A 6,000-nucleotide genomic window follows, 5' to 3' on the forward strand; every position below is an offset into this window, starting at 1 on the left:
TATCGGATTCATATCCGGGGACATGGCAGGCCACTCCATATGCTCTACACCATGGTCAGCAAGAAAGTGTTGGATCATGCGAGCACGATGAGGCCATGCATTGTCATCTTGGAAGACAAAGTTTCCTCGAAAGGCTGCACGAGCAAATGGTAGCAATGTTTCTTCCAGAATGGCCCTGTACTTGAACTGGTTCAGGTTTCCATTCAGAACAACCAGGTCAGTTTTGCCCCCTGCATGAAAAGCAGCCCAAATGGTCACCCCACCACCTCCAGCTTGGACTCTTGGCACTATACAATCTTTGTTGTAGGCTTCATGCACTTGTCTGCGCACTCGGACGTGGCCATCTTGACGATAGACCAGAAATCTAGACTCGTCACTGAAGATCACGTGATTCCAGTGTCCTGGCTGCCATTTACGGTGCTCTCTGGCCCACTGCAATCGGCGCTGGCGGTGTTGTCTGGTCAGGCGTGGCTTTCTCATGGGATGCCTGGCACGATAGCCTGCTTGAACCAGTCGTTGGTTGACTGGCCTTCTGGATACAGGCACATTTGTCAGTTGCTGCCACTCAGCCCTAAGCCGATTAGCTGACTTGGTATGGCCATTGCGGACTAACCGGTGCAGCTGGCGATCATCCCTCCTTGTGGTTCTGCGGGGACATCCTGACCTCGGTATTGGAGTAGGGACACCCCTCTGAGCATTTCGTTTCAGGATCTTTGACACCTGACCTTGAGTGATGCCATACTGCCGAGCAATAGCACGCTGTTTCATGCCGTAATTTCGTAAAGCCACCACTCCATGACAAACAGCATTGTCGAGTTGACGGACCATCTCCAGAGGAAGCGGCAATAACTTTTGGAGACGTGCAGCAGTTGTTTTCCACTAATACAGAACGCAACAACCCTTGTATACCCGACTGTGAAGCCAATCATCAAATGCACCTGTCCGTACATTTTGCCACGCCACCTGGGATATAATCCTGTTGTTGACTTCTTGCTGCGACAGACAATCAGTGACATGGTTCTTTTAACAAATAAATCACCAAAGTGTAAAAGAAACTCACCAGATTGATATACTGAGTTAAGAAAGTAAACCCAAGTCAAGAAAAAAAATATATTCCATATTAAATGCCAAGTCTGTATATGAGCGGATGGTCACAAGAAAATTGGTAGGGATTTGGAAAAAAAAGTACATGGAGCAGTCCATGACATTCACAGGAAATTGTGAAATATTTTTGCCTCCAAACTACCCCTCCCTTCCCCCAAATGTACTCCTCTCCCCTCAACCCACAACCTCCTCAACTCCCTGTCTTCAAAAATATTTTTTCAATATATGTAATCTTCTTTCGTGCTCAGCATGGCTGCGGGCAGCACCATTTGCTGGGGAGGAGGCCCGGCTGTACTGCCTCTGAAATATATTACATAATATATAGACGACTCCCAATGAGATACTGTATGTGTCTAAAGAAACCCACATAGCTTGCTCATTCACAGCAATCCGTGCTTGTTTTCCCCTCGCATGATATCCACATCACTGGCATGGCAATTACTCACCAATCGGGATGGAAGGTATATATACCGTAATACAATTGTGGTAACCTTTTTACGATGATGTTCAAGAAAGGATGCTTCAAGATCAAGCTTGTACTGCTATTCACATGGAAACGAGATGTTAGGCCTTGTAAGCAGGAGCAGACATATTTGTACATTCAAGCCTCGAGGTCCCTGAATAGAATCAAAAAGTAAAAGTTACCATCTGCAAGTGGCAATCAGAGAGTCATGATTAGATCGAAGTTATGTATAGTAGGGCATGACCATCTTTCATGGACCACTGAGACCTTTTGATGATGTGATCCCCACAATGTCAATTAAGACATGGTTGTCGTTGTGTTGTTTATATCCCTGCATGATTTATATACCTTTGAGACTGCGCTGATGTATGCCTTTTCTGTTGGATAGTGTATTCTGTTTGATGTCAGCTGAAAGAAAAAATGCCATTATATATGTGTACCTTAAAAATAGGAGATACCGAGAATAACTCATTTTGGAGTGCGCTTGAGATTGTGATGTCTGTGTCCAAATTAATTAACTTTGTATTTATTTACTCCATTGCTCAAACCCATCGGCGCCTAGTGTTGGCTTAGCGGTTTGGGTGCCGGCTTGGGATCCTAGGATCCTGGGTTTGAATCCCGATCGAACGCTGAATTAACGCCAGGGGGGTTGACTCAGCCTGTCATCCTTCCGAGTTCGGCAAATTGAGTACCAGTTCACTGGTAATTTCCTGTGTGTCGCAAGAGGCGACTAACAGGGTTGGTGGCAGGAAGGGCATCTGGCCATAAAACATTGCTTCAAAAAAGGGGACCACGGTGCCCGAAAAAGGCCAACCCCTACTCTGTGGGGAAAAATGGCCTCCAAAGGTGGTGTACTCTTTGATGAGCATTGGTACTGCTGAAGCAGTTTCCTGGCAAAGGTTAAACTGGGTGGTTTGCCATTGCCTTCCCAGCATTGTTTATCTATGCGTGCCCTATTCTTTTTAAATGCTGAGCATCAAGCAAGAAGGCAGCACACACCATCTTTTTTAACGTTGTTGGGATGACTCGGCCAGGTCTTAAACCATCGACCTCCCAGGCTACCGAAGATATTTAGACATTTCCATTGTTTGGAAGATAATAAAACAGATATGAAGATTTTATTTATTTATTTTTGCCTAGATGTGGTGCCCATTCCTTAAGGAATGTGAAAATGTAAATTTTAAAACAGTTTATTTGATTTTCGCCTTGCAGGATCGCTCGAATCAGAGGTAGTCGACCCCACAGTAACCCAACTATGAGCAATCACCCTGTTCATTCGCAAGCAGGGTATCGCATTGATGGGTGAGCCGTCCATCAGACGCCATGTTAACCAGGGGACCTGTGAGCTAGCATTGATTGCTCGTGGCCATAAGGAGATCTCACAGTGTCTTATGCAAAGAGTCTGGCGATTTTCACGGCATCCAAGCTAAGTTCTAAATTCCATTCCTGACAACCATTGGGAAGATATTGATAAACCTCCCAATGCAATCCATGCCTTGGGCAGACTAACAAGAACAATCACTTCACTCTTACAATGTACTTCAGCCGAGGAGTATGAATGAGCTAAAACATCACATTTACAAAATATAATCTTACTATAATTCACCAAATGTCTGTCTGTCTGTTCCCAGGTACCGCAAAAACGGCTGAACCGATCGCAACGAAATTTTGGGTGGGTAATCCTGGGACCCCCTGGAGTAAAATAGGCTATTTAGTTTTTACAATTTTTTCCCATTTTTCCAATTTCCAATTTTCCCAATTTTCCAATTTTCCAGTTTTTCCAAACATGATGGAATAATATTTACCGATATGAACAGTGTTACGTGGTCCCCTCGGTGAATACCTGGTCTCGGTGACCCCCGGACCGTGAGAGGAACTTCGCCAGAAAGCTGTATTATATATGCGCTTTCGCCACGCAATCCATATGAATTTCACCCAAGAGACAACTGATGTTCAAGGATATATTTCAATGGTAATGATACCATACAATTTCAATGATACAACCACGGAGATTTTCCCCGAGCAATCAACAATACACAACCATCACCAATTCCCAACCCACAATCAATTCCCTATGATTAAGATGGCCATCTTATATACGTGTGTCCCGGTGAGTACTCACGACCCCCTTTTGGTCTCGGTCCCGCACAATGTCTCTGGGCCCCTCCTGACCAAGATGATGGTCGGCGTCGCCGCACTCGGGCGGTTGAACGAACCCCGGGTGGACGTGTTTCCACCGGGCAGGTATCGTACCCGGCACCCCGGCTACAGCCCCTCGCGGCCACGCGAAGCGGGGACGGGAAAGCAAGCCAAAAGCCCCACGCCGCTTGCCAGGTGTGTTAGGCCCCAACGGGCGACCCGTACGCGTCTTTTTAGACGGTGTCGCGAACGGCGCCCAAACGCTGGGTCGGTGCACGGCCTCACGACAGTTTGCCGTCCAACGGGCAGGTATCCGTCCCGGTAACTCCTCTCGCCAGACAGGCTCGGGAACGCCGCTTTTCCACACGGCTCAATCAATCCCACCTTTCGTCGGTGCGGGGCGAGGAAAAAGAATACTCGTCCTTTTTTCCTCGTGTCTTTTTCCTTCCGTTTCCGGTCACTTCCGTTTCCGGCCACTTTTCCAGAAGGGCTCCTGACCCTCCAACCACAACAACTACACAACAACTTAATATACTACACACGGATAAGCAAAGACCTGAATGGTAATTCACATACATTCACATAAATATGTAACACTCCCCCCCTTCAAGAAAGAAAGTTTGAACCCAGCGAAAACTTTCTTTGCCGGCCAATTTGGAGAAACAAACCAGATAACTCAACCCCCCCACATTATCAGTTCCCCCCGGGCACAGTTATCACTTAAAAATAAAGCAACCAAAATTTCACCACAACCCCTCCAGATTACTCACTCTGGACTAAGCACCAGCAACGACATTGTCCCTGCCAAATCAAACTCCATCTCATGACCCTCTGACTTTGACCGTCAGTTTCTTGTGAATGAAGGTTAAGGGGTTGATCAAAGATCCAAAGTTAAGCCACTCGATAGCACTTTTTCCGGGAGGCCAAGCCGAGTATTCACAACATGGATGCCTTTAGGAACGTGGAGTTCACGGTTAGTCCGTGCAGGAAAGTTCTCTACATGGGCGCCTTGAGGAACGTGGAGTTCACGGTTAGTCCGTGCATGAAAGTTCACTACATGGACGCCTTTAGGAACGGCGTTCACGGTTAATCCGTGTAGGAATCTTGGCTCGGCAGCTCCGCCGCATTCAGTGCTTCAACTTCTCAGAACTTCCCTAATACTTAGGGTGGGACCACTTGTCCCTGTAGTCCCATGAATAGCGGTCTCCTTCTCGGCCACTACTTTGCCAATCCTTCCTTCGGGAGCGGCCGTAACTCAGGGAGCCTCCATAATAATATTGATTGCGGCCACCACCAAAACTACCACCCAGTTGTCCTCTCCTGTAGACCTCTCGACGTCTACGAAATGCCTTCCCTACTGTTATGGTCCGACCCTCCAAATCCTTGCCATTCCAATTCTTCTCTGCCTCTCTGGCGACTTTTGTGCTGGCAAACGTGACAAAGCCGAACCCTCTTGACTGTTGCGTTTCCCAGTCTCTTACCAACCGCACTTCCACCAGCGGCCCATATCTGTTGAAGACAGAGGTCAGAACTTCTTCCTCTGTTTTGAAGTTCAGTCCCCCTACAAATAACTTGGCACTTTTGTCGCCATCCCAAGCTGGTGTGGCGTTATTTTCCCTGCTGGGCTCTTTACCAACCCTCAGGTTACCATAAACTTGACCCCCGGCCAAATCATTCCCGATAACCACAGATACACCCTCTACAGGAAGCGTGGCTTGTAAACCGACGGTGACCGGTCCTGACACCAAATCGGACTCCAAATGGATGACATGCAGGGGAGCACTAACACCGCCCCCGATCCCCTGTAAACGAACACTATCCCCCGTTGCCGTCTCCTCGGACCATGGCAAAATGCCTTCAAGCATTAAAGATTGATGTGCCCCTGTGTCCCTCAATATCCTAACCGGTTTCCGGTTAGTCGAGGCTCCATCCCGTGACACAAACCCCTCTGAAATAAATGGTTGGTAACCCTTTTGATGGCGATTTCTCACAATGGCCATTGCGTTTGGAGTCGTAGTAGTCGGACTCCGCTCTGGGTCTTCGCTTTTCATGCGGTAACAACTGGACATCAAGTGTCCAGGTTTCTTGCAAAAAGCGCAAGTAGGCCCAGAGGAAAAACTCGTGGTCTGCCTCGGGCCCCCCGAACTATAAGTTTGTCTTGGGCCCGCATCCCTCTGATTTCGAACAGGTGGGGTATCATAGTTGTCCCCATAATCATCTCGAGGCCGCCGCCATGTAAGGTCGTTCTCCGCACCGGGTGTTCCATAACTCCCCTGCTGAAATCTAGGCGAGGA

The sequence above is a fragment of the Myxine glutinosa genome, chromosome 1, assembly GCF_964187855.1.
Source record: "Myxine glutinosa chromosome 1, kmMyxGlut1.1, whole genome shotgun sequence".
In the NCBI taxonomy this organism is placed as follows: domain Eukaryota; kingdom Metazoa; phylum Chordata; class Myxini; order Myxiniformes; family Myxinidae; genus Myxine; species Myxine glutinosa.